Source organism: Barbus barbus (assembly GCF_936440315.1).
Source record: "Barbus barbus genome assembly, chromosome: 16".
Classification (NCBI taxonomy): Eukaryota; Metazoa; Chordata; class Actinopteri; order Cypriniformes; family Cyprinidae; genus Barbus; species Barbus barbus.
In genome coordinates, this window is record NC_136744.1 from 15,784,518 (window position 1) to 15,800,219 (window position 15,702).

General features: G+C 38.4%; 1 protein-coding gene across 3 annotated transcripts in view; it reads left to right on the top strand.

Moving 5' to 3' along the window:
* Positions 1 to 15,702, top strand: part of LOC306882016 (SERTA domain-containing protein 2-like) — a 46,550-nt gene that overhangs the window by 26,112 nt on the left and 4,736 nt on the right. The window contains exon 1 of one of the 3 annotated variants that reach the window (XM_079436442.1): positions 1,208 to 1,406. The exons of the other annotated variants lie outside the window; for them this stretch is intronic. The gene's annotated coding sequence lies outside the window, so the exon portion shown is untranslated. Of the gene's footprint in view, positions 1 to 1,207; positions 1,407 to 15,702 lie in introns of those variants that run through there. 3 annotated transcript variants of the gene reach the window in all.

Sequence of the window (15,702 nt, forward strand, 5' to 3'; positions counted from 1 at the left end):
TGTCCAGCGCTCTCTCCACCCTCAATACCACGACTGAGGTGCCCTTGAGCAAGGCTCCGAACCCCCAATTGCTCCCCGGGCGCTGCAGCATGGCTGCCCACTGCTCCGGGTGTGTGTTCACGGTGTGTGTGTGTGTGTGTGCATTTGTTCACTACTCACTTGTGTGCACTTGGATGGGTTAAACGCAGAGCACCAATTTCGAGTATGGGTCACCATACTTGACAATACGTCACGACACACTTTGGTATCACTTATTTATTTCAATCAGATTTATTTATTTTATGTATGCATTAAAAAAAAACATTTTTGATGAACTTTTAATGATAAAAAAATTTAATATTTAGCGGTGGCCAACATTTTGTACACAACCCTTTTAAAGCATGCCCCCCCCAACCCCCCATTAAAAAACTGTTTTTATTGAAAAATAATTACATGATTTGAACACTTTTTACAGCATGGCAGTACATAATCACATTCCATTTTCTCAATTTTAACACAAACTGTCATGTTGACTGCATTCCTCATGCTCAACCTTCAACCCTGTAACTTAAGTAAAAATTATCAAACAAATATTTTCCTTCACTATAGCTAGCCTGTACTGACCAACAGCTTAATTTAGGCTAAATGTGCAGCCCTATTGTGCATAGTCTTTTACATTTAGCCTATTTAATGTTTATTATAAGAAAATTGATAAAAGTAGCCTACACAAATCTGGGGTTTAAACAGTCACACATTTGAGTAAAAAATTGCAAACTCAAAATAAAATAAAACTGTTTATATGAAATTTAGATTGACCTGCTGAAGTAGTAGATTCACATTTTCTGCAGAGCTCCTTACACCGAGCAAAACCGGTTTAATTTTTAAGAGCTTCAGGCGCTGTTAGGTCAGATGAAACAAGACATGTCGACGAAAAAACTTTTGTCAGTCCCATTTCTACTGCCTATACGCTATATACAGATAGAATAGAGCCATGTTTCGAAAACTATTGAGCTGCCTTCTTCATCACAGACGCGGTCGGCGTCAGTTCAACTCGCGCAAGTGTCTCGCGACGCGTCCGAAACGCTGTCTAGGTAGGCAGCGAGCTAGTATTTGAGACACAGCCCGAGAGTTAGTGGGTGGACGCGTGGAGGCAGTGCTTGCGTGTGTAGGGGTTGGACTTTTCCGAGGCAAGGCTCGGTGTAGTCGAGCACAAGTCTCTCTCGACGTCATTCGCATTGGAAGGCGATTGTGTCGGTCATAGTGACTGACTCCGGGCTCGCGGATAGTCTGCTGTCCTTTTCTCTCTCCACAAACTCACTGCCGACCTTCCCCATCAGCTGCGAGAGTTTTATCGTTGCCGACTGTCAACAATAAAACAAAGAACCATCCCGATGCTTCAGTTTATTCCTCCACTTGAAGCAGACGAGGTAAGCGCGGGGCTTATTCATAAATAACTGAGATCATGTAAGTGGCGTGGAAACGCTGCGGCGTCGCTGATGTTGCACATAGCAGAGGCAACAGTCATATGTGTATTCACGCATTGTTGTCTGGTGGTCGGTGCGAGCTTAGGAAAGTTCACAGGCATGTCGCAACCCAAGGCAGACCCTCTCTGTAGCCGAACCGAGTCGCCAGTTGAGTCAAATTGAACACCTTGATATTTCTAAATGTTTTTTATGGTTGCTCTCTATTGTACTGATATTAAATATACTGATCAGATTGCCTGAAAGAGCTCGGCTCTGGGACAGAGATCCAGAACCAGACAGACACTTTACATTAAAATCGGATGTTTTTAAAATTTGAAATACGTGCTTGATTTTGGGCTTTACTGTAACTGTAAACAGTTTCAACTCACTAAAATAGAAGTTTAATTGTTCTTTACTGATTTTTTTTTTAAACTAAAATCAAAGTGACAGCATGTTTATAGCACTTTCCATCCACTTTGAATTTAACAGCTGATGAAATTGAAACTCTGAAATGATTGTGACATGTTAAATGAATGGAAATAAGATGTTCTTATAACATTATGATGATTTTTACAGTTTCACTTTGTACAAAGTTGAATGTTCACTTCACAGTTGAATTAGACATGGTTTGATTAAATGGTAAATAAGCATTGAATGGCTTTGACACAGTAGATTATTTTATTTTTGGCTTCTGATTACGATAAATAAATTTAGGCCTATTTGGTCGTCATGGAACAAATTCACATACTGGAAAATGGCAGTGGGGGGGTTGTGAGGGACAGTGTCTTGATTGCTCACACACTACTGAGACATAAAGACACTGTCCCTCACAATCCCCCCACTGCCATTTTCCAGTATGTGAATTTGCTCCATTCACTTAAGATTTTTCTTCTTCTAAAATTAAGTTTAATTCTTAATCAAACTTAATTTTAGAAGAAGAAAAATGTTAAGTCACAACCTGCAGCAATAAGTTTATAACAGTGTAGTGAAGATACTGTGTTGTTTTCATCACTTAAACTGTTTATTCATGATCTTTACTGTAAAGAAGTCGGTGAAATCTGTGGCGACTCACAGCAGAAGTTATTTTGCAGTTGCTATCCTTGTCAGACACACTGGTATTCAAAGTCCGAATCTCACACACACACACACACACACACACACACACACACACACACAAACACTCAGTAAATTCAGAGGATCAAGGTCCAGTTGGATTTTCTAGTGAATGCACGGTTCACATTAAGCAAAGTAGATTACAACCCCTGTTTTTGTCAGTCTGCTCGTCAAATTGCTGTCTTATTTCCTTTAAACAAAAAGACGGACTCTGTGACATTTACATGTTGTGCTCTCCGTGTCATCTTTAAATGTGCACTTCCTTCCTGCTACACAGTTACAGAAGAAAAATGAGGTTTTGTCCCTCATTTAATTGTAAATGTCACAAAGTGTATTCAGTGTCCAGAAAGTGTCCAGAAATCACCTCGCTGACTTTTTGAGGAGTGGACATCAGAATATTGTTCTGTACCAGTACATGTTTTTGGGCCACTCATGTTTTTCCTGTAAGGTTTATGCTGCAAAGTTGGGCTTGGTTTGTTAGCCTTGCGAATTAGATAATTTTCAGTTATATACTACTTTCAGTAAAATAGCCTGTCTCACAGACTAATCACTTGAAATGAGATATGATACTGTACCTTATTGGTGAAAAGAGGAGGACTAGTAACGCAAAAGAAGGAAGACTAATAATTATTGTTTTATAGTTTCATTTCCATCACCTGTTGCTTGTTGAGTTTTATTTTCATTTAAATGGTGTTTGTAACTGTGTGTGTGCGTGCCTATCTTACACTTTCACATGCTGCTCCAAGTGCTCTGGTCAAACCGGTTTGAATTGCGTTCCTCTCTCAGCTACTATTTAGCTGTTTTTTAACAGGAGTGTGACGTTTAGGAGAAGTTTAAGGGAATCTTTCCTCTCTTATATTGCACTCCCCATTTTTTTGTTCAACATATATTACAGCACAGCATAAGTTACTCCAGAAACAGTGGAATTTTTTAGGGAATGATTTTAGTGTAAAATTACTGTGAGTGTTTTCTGTAAACATATGTGCAAACTTTTCATACATCCTTCCTTAATTTATGCATAAGGTGTCCAACAAAGTGAACATCTCCAGTGGTAGTGTGTACAGTATATGTGCATGATACAGTGCTTTGCAACATTCAGTGCCTGTGGGGAAATTTGTAAGGTGGGTTGTCTTGTTACTCTTGCTGACGTAAAGAAGCTTCTCAGAGTATGTGCCGCCTCTTTGCTGCTCTCTGAGACCGAGATCCACAGCTCTGCCTGCTCTGAAGTGTGTCATCCACTCCATCTATCCTTCATTTATGAGAGACTTTTATAAAATTGCAGTTTTATGCTGATTGATAGATTGATAGCTGCACTAGGCCTATTAGTTGGGTTGGGTGATATTTGCATTGGGAGATGCCTGTTCATGGATTCCACAAAATTATGTTTTTAACACTGCACTGATCATTAGAAAAATTGTTTTTTTGAGCACAAAATCAGTGTATTTGAATAATTTCTGAAGGATCATGTGACACCCTTAAATAACGCGTTAAAGCAAATAAATTTTAACGGCACTAATTTTTACGCGCGATTACCACAGCGTGCATTTTCTGTTTCACCCGTGGCCTAGCCCATGGTTGGAGATATGGAGATGTACAGTTTTGCCGACTTTGCAGACCCCTTTAGTGACTTTTTCCCCCTCTTCAAAAAAGCGCCTAGCGACAAATCTTTAGGGTTTGCCCAAACTTTATTTAGTTTCTGAGACTCGCCGGTACTGCCATGCGAGCGCGAGGTCTTGCTTTCCCAGCGCGCACCCCCCCCCCCCCCCCCCCCCTCTCTCTCTCTCTCTCTCTCTCTCTCTCTCTCTCTGTGCATCTGCTCTGTTCAGCGAGCGGCGGAGAGGAGCAGCGCTTTCAGTTAAACACAGATATTATGTTGCTTCTATAATTTTACATGCAAGTAGAGCCGAAATCACAGCCCAGCTATTGTCATTATCTTATGTGTGTTTGATTATATCAGACGATGGCTCGATTGTCAGGATTTTTATGCAGATTAACATCTTGGAAGGGGGAGCCGTTATGTAGCCTAGTCTTAATTGGTCGTGTTTCAGTCACTATTTCATATTCATTCCGTTGTCTGACAACAGAAACAGTGAAATATATAATGAAAACCGTTTTGAGAATTTAGCTGCATCAAAATACATTATGTGGGCACAGAGAGGCAAACAAATCTAATAATAAATTATAAATGTACATTTTGCATGTTCAGAAGAAGTGAGCTGCCCTGTCGTGCAAAAAAGTAAACAGGTTTGTGTAAGTAAATTAGCTTTTTTTCATGTGTCTAATAGACATGAACAAGTTCTTTGAAAAACATTTATGACCTTTGAAACATGTCTAGTCTTCATGCTCTATGTTGACCATGGTTTCAATAATAATAAACATACATTTGCATAAAGCATCCATATTTGTCCATGCCCATGTTGATTAGAGTATTAAAACTTGAAAAGTTTTAATTTAAGGTACATTTAGGACAAATACAAATGTGCGATTAAGTTGAGATTAATCACGAGTTAACTCATGACAATAATACGATTAATCACCCTATTCACAATATCACTGTTTTACTGTATTTTCGACAAATAAATTCAGCTTTAAGATAATTTTCAAATAGAAAAATATATATAATGTAGCAGAATTATATCAGCCATTACTCACTCTTTTTACATATCGTTACTAGTTATGACTCACAGTGGCTCAAAAAGGCTGTGACAAACGGACAACTTATCTGCTAATTTGAAGAGCATTAGTTGCAGAATGAGTTTTCATCAGCTCTCTTAGACACTCTGAAAGTAAAGACAGACAGCTCTAAAGTTTTACATGGCTACAAAGTGCAGACTTGCTTGTTACTGATGTTTTCATTTATTACATTTCAGTTTTGGCCAATACAAATGAGATCATGTTCTAAAAAACTGCAGTAAAGTAACAGATGCACTGTACAACAGGCAATGGCGAGGTACAGTACAGATCCAGAATGTGGCAGTTTTACAGACATGTTATTTTCTTACTTTTTAAGATGTCAGACGTTTGTCTGACCCCTGCAGCTTTCACTCGGTGCTGTGTGAGAAAGTGGTGTCTGGGCCTTCTCCATCTGTTTGTCTCAATCGCTCTATGTTTACCGTCTCACACATCTCCCTCTCCGTCTATCCTTTCTCCCACAGCCTTCTCTATCTGTATTGCCTCTTTCCCTGTTTCTGTTAATCTGTCTCACTTTCTTACTGTTTTGCTTGTTTGTTCAGTGTCATTGAGCCTTTATCAGGAGTTCCCATATAAATGACACTCCATCTTTGCACTGCAACAAATTGCAGCAAGTGGAGAGCATGGTGAAACGTGCTGGAAATGTTTCTGTATAATAAGACTACAGAAATGAGAGTTTCTAAGTTTTTCCCCTCTCCTATCATCTTCATTGAAGAACCCAGAAAAAGCACAATTAGAGTTTTGTGAAAGTTAGTTCTTACTCCTTAATTGTTGGCAAACATCAGTTTTGTTTAAAATATGCAGTCTTCCTCTTCTGGTGAATATAAACTAAAAATATTGATGACTCATTCTGAATTACACAGATTTTTGTCCAATCAGATCTTTAGAATTAGAATGCCCCTCCCCTTAATTCCAAGTGCCACTGTCCAGCAAGTAGCGATGGATGGATAGATAGGTAGATGGGTAGATAGATGGGTAGATAGTTGTGATTAATCTCGTTGGTTTGGTTCATGGCTTAAAACTCGTAAACAAAGACTTTTTAAAAATCCCTATGCATGGGCAAAATAGCATTAACCAGTAGCATCTGCTTCATGACTGGTGTTATCCTTTATGTATGTTTATGTCCGCTATGTCTGATGCACCCATTTGCCATTAGTAAATCTCAGTGTTTTGCAACATGCATGTGACTTTGTCTACATTCGTGCATTTATTTCTGCAGGTGTTTGAGAGCTAGAGACAGCGTGAGTGAGTGTGTGTTTGTGGGAATCAGTACCCTCCGGATCTGAAATAGCACTGTGTGGAGGTGAGGGGGGAGGGGAGCTCTGAAGCACAGGCATGGAAATCTGCAGATCCTGTTACAGGATCATAATATCACTGAAAACTCTGCGCTCTGTGCTCCATCCTCTCCGCTGCACTTGTTCGCCTGCTCACGCCATCCTTTCTGCCGCATTCTCTCACTCCATCTCCACCAGTACACCCAGTGCCGAAGCTCCAGCATCACACCCGGTCCCTCATGTGTCGTATGTGTTGTGTGTAGGATTGGAACAGAACGTACAGCCTGCTTAGCAGCCCTGACATATTTCCAGACTCTGCTCTGACAACTCAGTCAGAGCTCTCCTCTCGAAAGGCCTCTGCCTTATTTTTTACGTTAATTCCACCGTTATCCGGTACTGTGTCTCAGAGACTTAGCTACTGGATGGAGCCGCAACCGGGATCTAAGTTGTGCTTCTAAAGGCGTCCTTTAAAGGTGGGCTTCTGCCAGCCATTTTGCCAAATTCTATAAAGCCCATCTTGCACCATAGACATTTTTTGACGCTGTGTTTTTTCCTCTCCTTGGAGAGTTTTCACTCAGGGTCATTGCTCAGCGCTGGTGCATTAGGGAGCAAAGGGAACACTGTGTGCTGCCCCAGCACATCTTACTGAGGAGAACTCGACGTTCCCCTCTTTTTACCTCCTCTCTGGCTCCTCCTGTTGTCTCCCTATGGTTAATATATCCAGGTCAGGAGCCAGTGTACAGGTTGCCCTGTCACTCTGGTTAAGGTAAGTTGCAACTGACAAGCATAGAGAGTAAAAGAACCAAGAAGTGGTGAAGATCTTCCCTCCTACATTGTTTATCTCTTTGGTTGTGTCTCATCATAGTTCTCAGTTCCACTTTAATGTGCGTCACTTTATCTTGAACAAATTTGTACACTAGCAAGGGTCTTCAGTCCTCTAAACATTAGAGACACTGATATATGTGACCCTGGACCACAAAACCAGTCTTAAGTCGCTGGGGTTTATTTGTAGCAATAGCCAAAAATACATAGTATGGGCCAAAATTATAGATTTTTCTTCTATGCCAAAAATCATTAGGACATTAAGTAAAGATAATGTTCCATGAAGATATTTTGTAAATTTCTTACTGTAAATATATTAAAACTTCCTTTTTGATTAGTAATATGCATTGCCAAGAACTTTATTTGGACAACTTTAAAGGTGATTTTCTCAATATTTAGATTTTTTTTGCATCCTCAGATTCCATATTTTCAAATAGTTGTATCTCGGCCAAATATTGTCCGATCCTAACAAACCATACAGCAATGGAAAGCTTATTTATTCAGCTTTCAGATAAATCTCAATTTTGAAAAAGTTACACTTAAGACTGGTTTTGTGTTACAGGGTCACATATATGTGTGTGTGTGTATGTGTGTATGTGTGTATGTGTATATGTGCATATTTATGTGGTTTATGAGGACACAAATTTGTATAATGACATGGGTATGACAGAGGTATTACAATATGAAGGTGGTTTATGAGGACACTGCCTATGTCCCCGTAATTCAAAAGGCTTAAAAAACATACTAAATGGTGTTTTTTTGAAATTCTAAAAATTTTTGAAATTCACAAAGTCTCCTGTGAGGGCTAAGTTTAGGTGTAGGGTTGGTGTAGGGCAGTAGCACACACAGTTTGTTCAGTATAAAAAACATTACGCCTATGGAGAGTCCCCATAAACCACAAAAAACCAACGGGTGTGTGTGTGTGTGTGTGTGTGTGTGTATATAAGGGGTGTAACGGTCCACAAATATGACTGTGATTTGCATGATGATTGAAATTGCGCAAATGACCTTAAGCTATTACCTAAGTAAACTGCGAAAAGATTGTTTTCTAAAACATCATGGACTGACTGGTCCTGAGAGCGCTGTTCGTGGCTCCATCTGCAGGACAGTTAAAAGCGTTCAATTAATTCACAACATTCGTCATTAGAAACGTCTATAAATTTGTTGTTGTTTACAAACAGAAGTTTCAGTGTCTCATAATCCTTCAGAAATCATTCAAATATGCTGATTTGCTGCTCAAGAAACATTTCTCATTATTATCAATGTTAAAAACAGTTTTGCTGCTTAATATTTTTGTGGAAACAATGATACCACTCAAACATTTGTATAAGATGCATTCATCATGCATGAAAGTGATAAAAAGTGAGTGAAGACATTTTAAATGATTTCTATTTAATAAATGCATTAACAAATTTAATTAATATTTTTGATAAATGCAAATAAATGCAGTTCATTAAACTTTATAAGAATATCTCAGAATTATGAGATAATTAAGTCATTAATTCAGAACAACAGAGCAAAAACTTTTTTTTAATGAAAAATTATCTCGTAATTCTGAGATAATTAAGTCGTTAATTCAGAAAAACAGAGTAGATTTTTTTTCCTCAAGTGAATGCAATACGCTTCCGTATTGAACCACTCACTCAAACGATTCATTCAAAGACTCGGATTCATTCAAGAATGAAACGCGTGTGTTTTAAATCAAATAAAACACACTGTCTTGTGTCTAAAATGAAATAATTGGATAATTAGGATAATTTCAGAAATTAATTGATGAAAAATGCAACTAGAATTGCCTGTGACAGACTGTTAGTGTCTTTTGTAACTCGTAGTGAGCTGTTACCCTGTGTTAAATTCTGTAGGCGGACAGTCATAAACAAAAAGCCAAACATTTGTGTGGCGGTGTCCGGCAGAGTATGTGAGCGGCGTGGAGCATCAACAATTTCCCCTCCGCACTCCGAGCATTTAATAATCACTCCATTCCGGGTTCACCATTTCCCGCTCCACCCACACTCATATCAGAAACACCGCTCCGCGTCTAAAGTATTTCAGTATGTTTTAAATATCACAGTTCTGTTCATCAAATATATTAAAAAATAAAATAACAGGAGAGTATCAAAGTGACTTATTGGAACACTAGTGTGCAAACTCTTTTCCTACCACGTCCACATGACTAATAACATGGTTGTCAGCATTATAATTGCTGCTTTTTGCAGTGCAAATTTTGTTTATGATGAAAATAACTACGTTTTCGTCAGTTATTTTACCTACGGATCGATGCATTTCTTACAGATTTCTGCTCATTTGAAATCGGATACAGATGAAGTAGCACTGTAAGATTACATTTGTTTGAATATTGAGAGAGCGATTGCGTGTGAACAAGTGTTGTAGTACTTGTTTAAATCATGCTTTCAGCTGAAAATATTCAGTATCTTGACTAGAAGGAATGAACAAATTCCTTAAGAACTATAACTTACCGCTCATGTCCATTGCCATCATCATATAGTCACATTCTTTCTGATTTGAGTGATCCTTCTCTATCAAGCTAGCTAAATATTAACATGTGAATTCTTGCTAAATATGCAGTTATATTACGGGTCGCTGGCATGAATTGTACTTGTGATGGTGGTGGAGCGCTCTTGGAGCGAGTGAAAACCACGACGCTCGGACTTTTAAAAAATCCGCTCCTCGCTCCATTCAAAATCACACCTCTCTGCGCGCCGTTCACATACTCTGATCGTGAGCAACTGTTTCTGTCATGACAGATTTATTTCAGAACCAACCGCTATCAAAATAATCTGGCTGCGGGCGCAGCCATGGGCCGCCTGTTGCCGACCACTGATGTAATGCATTCACCCTGTGTTGTCCAGTGCGTCACGGAGCTTTGCCACCCAGATTTTGATAACTGGACAGCTAAATAAAATGTGCGGTGAGTCAATGAAATAGACTAAAAGGGTAATGTGGCTGCAGATCCAAGGTACATACATATTTCTGCAATAAGCACCTGATAATTGCCATATAGAATCTATGCTTACACAGAAGTGAACCCTGTCCATTTGTTAGTCTGGTTGTTTGATGAGAGAGAGACGAAATGTAGGAGTTGCAATAAATGCTTTAACAGCCAAGGACTCTTATTCTGTTGCACAGAACTGAAGATGACATGATGAGGGCACGGTTTAATTTTTGCTTGACCAATCAGTGAAAAGGGGCGTTTAATTCCCTCCCACACGTGTAAATAGGGCTGGGCGATAAAACGATAACGATATGTATCGCGATAGACACGTGAACGATATCAATAAAAAATGTGTTCGATAAAACATTCGATATTTTTTATTCTTCGTCGGAAGAAAACAAAGGCTGCGAAGCAAGTTTGGTTGCATTAACAAAGGCACTCGCTCTCTGGTAACCTAGCAACGTAGGGAGTGACACGTTAACAGCCAATCATGTAACAGTATCACGTTTGGTTGCGCCATATCGTTGTCTCGTGTCTAAGTGCGCACGCGCGGCTGAGAGTGCACGTCTGCAGCCAGACCCTATTGGCTGGTCTGCTGGATTCCTCTTCATAAGCAGAAAATGAGTGCCGCAGCGAGCGAGGAAATTGTAAATAAAAGAGAAAGTCAGCTCGCCAGTATGGCAGTTTTTTGGATATTATAAGTCTGACCGTAGTCAGACCAAATATCGTCTGCAAATTATGCAAGACCGTCGTCCCTGCTAAGACTGGTAATACCACGAACTTGATGTACCACCTTAAAAAAAATATCAATAATTATCGATATCGACCGATACGAAACACTGATATCGTGATACAGTTTTCAGCCATATCGCCCAGCCCTACGTGTAAATCAAACATTCAAGCTGTTTATCCATTTTCTACCCCTGAATGTAAAAAGGAAAAATTAAGGCGAATTCTTGTCTTTTCAATGTTTTTGATAAAATGAAAATGGTGCCGTTTTGTCATGTTTCTGTTTTCAATATTAAATAAAAAAACAAAGGAACACAGACCCAAAATGCCATTTATTATTTGAATTTCCTGAAAAAAATAAATACTGTATAGTTCGGTTCACATGCGTACCGAACAGAAAGACCCGTACCGAAACGGTTTGTAGTAATAAAATAATTCCTGAATAATAAGCTGTTATTGATGTGCACGTGAGTGGAAAATGTATACTGGCCTAGAAACTCCCTGGCCAGTATACTTCTGAACTAGGGAGCAGAACGATACACATTTTGACCTTTCACACTGAAGATGAAAGTAAAATGATGGAGTGAAGCAGAAGCAGTCAGATGCACAATCAGAAGGAATGCGTAGGGTGGGGCGGCAGTGGCATTTGAGCGCTGCAGACAGTCGTATCCACTCCTCAGCGTGAGTCACAAGGACGCGTTCAGCTGCCGTGGCATTCCTCTGTGTGGATTACTGTGGGAAACTTTATTTGCTAGAGACCTTCTTGAAAGCTTCAGACAATGGCATACAGTTCTAGGGCCACTCTGGGTGAGTTTATAGCCACAACGAAAGACTAAACTGTTTGTGGTACTCCATGATTTTTGCCTGTTTTTTACAGTTACATTTTTGTCTGTCTCTTTGAATCACTCAAATCTGAACACAAATTTGCTGTGACTTTTTAGTTGTTTTGTGTAAGATGCTATTTTTATTATTTGAGTCATTCTTAGACTCATTTTCTCTTACTCATCCTTCCAATAACCTCTCGAAAACAGCCTGAAATTGCATCCTCAACTTTTTGGCAAAACTCTAGTCTAACATTTTTATGGATGTTACAATTTAAATTTTTATATCTCGACTATCATTTGTGTTCATGTCTATGTCACTGTTCTTTTATTCATTTATTTGTTGGGTTATTTTTCCATTTCAAACTTGTTTTAGTGATCATCTCATGGCTTATAGTTTTAAATGTTTTAAACTCAATAATTCACTCTGCCCCCCTCCCCCTAAATGAACTGAACTGGACTGCATATGATTGTAAATCTTGTTTACTTGTTCATAAACCCTCCATCTTATGAATTATTTGCATGCTCTGTATGTAAACGCCATGCTTTGGAATGCACATCCATCTTCGGCAGACGTAACCTGTTTTTCTCTCTAGCTAGTCGTTTATTGTTTTTGAATCATCTTCTCAGAAGCAGTGCAGTGAAAGAAGAGAAACAATTCTTTCTTTAACTTTCCTCAGCCCCTCTTTTCCCCCAAACTCCCTCTCTCTCGCTGTCTTTGTCAACTCTTTGGGTGGGTTCCCAACTTCCCAGCTGACTATGTTTGTCATGGTAACAGGCAGCGAGGCAACAGGCCCAGCCACTTGCACTTCCTGAGTGAGAAGAGCTGCCTGACAGATCTACGTCTGCGCAGAGTGTGTGTGTGTGTATGTGTATGCAGGCAGGGCTAGGGTGCGCGAGGCTGTCAGCCTGTATTAGGTTCAAGCACACTGCAATGCTGCCTACTGCTACCAGGCTTCACTTTATGCTAATGAGGGGAGGCCTCAGGAACAGGCTTCCTTCTCTTTCTGTCTCTCTCACTCACTCCTTACTGCCTGTCTCTGGGCTTTCCATGTGAGCTAGAGAGAAGACTGATCTGTTGTTTTAAATGACTCTACATGTTTTACTCAATAAATAACCCTGATTTTGACCTAAAAATTGGTGTGAAATAATTTTTAATCCATATTCATGGATGTGAAATCTTTTTTAATCCATATTCATGGTCATTTTGTGAATGATTCATTGGCACTCTTTATTCTAAAGGAAAAAAATATCAGTCTTCTTAATATTTCATGAAAATTTAATAACTTCTGAAACAGCTTTCTTTCTCGTTGCGTTAAACTGAAGATCGATTAAAATCGGAGAATCAATATTTTTTACCCAGCCCTAGTAAACACCATAGTTACTGGTTGTAATGTCTTAAAGGGACAGTCAGTATTTTTTTTTTTTCCTTATTAAAAAGTTTTACACGCAAGAAGTAATTTTTTTTTAAATGTTTGAAATTATATACACACGAGGTCAGGACTTGTCACATGATCCTATTCTGAGGGATCATGTGACAATTTAGCTTTGTCATCACAGGAATAAATTACAATTTAAAAACTGTTATAATACAAAAAGCAGTCATTTTGATTTGTAATAATCTCATTTCTAATAATAGTGCATTCTTGTTATTTATAATAGACTTCATCCAAAAACATTGAAAATAAACTTACCGACCTCAAACTTTTGAACGTTAAGGTATGTTGCATTAAACTATTAAAAAGAGGTGGCAAATACTGTTTCAAACGTGCTAGAGTCACAGAATTAATAAAATGTATTAATGTAGTGAAACTGGTAGATTATGGAGCAATAAATTCCAAGGTCTTGAGTTCAGTTCTCTGGAAAAAACATCCCGTACTGATCAAATGTATGGTATAATTTGATTAAAGTGTAAGTCGCTTTGGATAAAAGTGGCCAGCAAATTAGTAAATTAATTTTAAAAGACTACTTCAATACATGACAGAAACCTTTCATCAAAGGATTTTTTTAGCTTCCACATTTGAGTCACGCTAAGTTGTAAGCACAGTGAAACGTTCCAGTGTATAACTTTAAGTTTTTCAGTCCATCTGTCAATGGTGTCTCTCCATAATCCCAACCCTTTTTCCTCTCTTCTTGCAGAGCAATAGTGAATTAGTGTACTGTAATGTTACGGTGGCTCATGTGATCTGTTTTAAATCTCGTAGCATGAACCTAGTGCACAGATGAGAACACAGCTGCCTAACATCCAAAGCTCAGCATAGGTCACACACTCGCTCCTCCTCTCTGTCCCCCTTTTCCACCGAACACTCAGCTGGATCTTGTCTAAGCAGGCAGTGATCAGGGCTTTGCATTCGTGTGACACATTCGTACCGTGAGTACTTACTGAAAGTCTGACACACATTTGCCTCCCTCCTTGCTGCTGCACAGCTCAGGAAGGAGTAGTCAGACCTGTATTCCTGTAAACGCTCCTGCGGTAGCAGCTCATGCAGTACAGTTATTTCCAGCAGTACGTCTTTCCCCGTAACTCGAGGGTGAATTCTCATGCTTGGATATTGTTGTCGTTAATGTCCTGTTCGAGATGCTGTGAGTGAATAAACATTGCGTGTACATCAGAGTGTCTTCCCATATTGTTACCTTATCTGTTTGGCACAGTTGTAACGCGAGGCATTTTGATCTCTTTGATCTCTACTGACTTTCACCCCAGCGACGGCACCGAATGCTAATATGACAACCAAGCTTCAAGCCACTAATCTGTTTATCGAGCCAATTTCTTGTATTTTTAACAAAGTCTGTTTTTGGTCAACTGGGTCATAGCAACTGTTGTATTCATCTATTGGTTATATAGTTTCAAACATGTTTTTATGTAAATAGCCATAATAAAACATTATTACAAGAGGTTTTTTTTATTATTATCTCTTTTATGCATAAAATTGGTGTTTTTGTGAATCATCAAAATGTCGAGCCAAGATTGAGTGATGTTCTGGTCCTATTTCCCCTGGCGCTTTTTGTACTTTCCTGTCACCTCCTTTACCATGATTTCAAATAAAGGCAGAAAAGCCAAAAAAATTTGAAAAAATATATTTTTTTGTGTTATTCTGGACAGTGTTATTATTTAAAAGTGAAATGTGCGGTTTCTGTGAACTAGCGACATCCAGCAGAATAACAAAAATAATCAAACAGGTTCCCCAAACACCAACCTATAAGTGCTATTAGTCAGATAAACCACCGGCCCCGCCCCCGAACTCACCTCATTGGTTGAGCCAGTGCTGCTATGTTGGACTTGTCAGAATTCTCAAACAAACAGAACAATGTTTTGATTGCGTCACAGTGTTTATACTTTTCAGCAGATTTAATGCTGCCATTAATGCACCTGGGAAACTACCTCAGAGTCAGGCATTCGTTATTATGACATGTCATGCATTCAAGTAGTCGAAAGTAGCCTAAACAAAACAAAATAATTATATTGTGAATGATCAACCCATCTCATTTCAAAATTATTAAAAACATTATTTTCTATTACTTTTATATATAGATTAGTGCTGTCAAACGATTAATCGCAAGTTTTTGTTTGAAAGTGAAGTGAAGTGTAAATATATAAATACAAACACATGCATGTATATTTTTAAGAAAGATGTTATGTTTAAATATATTTATATATAATATAAAATATAATTATATAAATATATAAATTTATATACATATAAATAGTTTCAAAATATATACTGTATGAGTGTGTATGTGTATATATATATATATATATATATATATATATATATATATATATATATATATATATATATATATATATATATATATATATAATAAATAAACAAACACAGTACACATACATATATTAT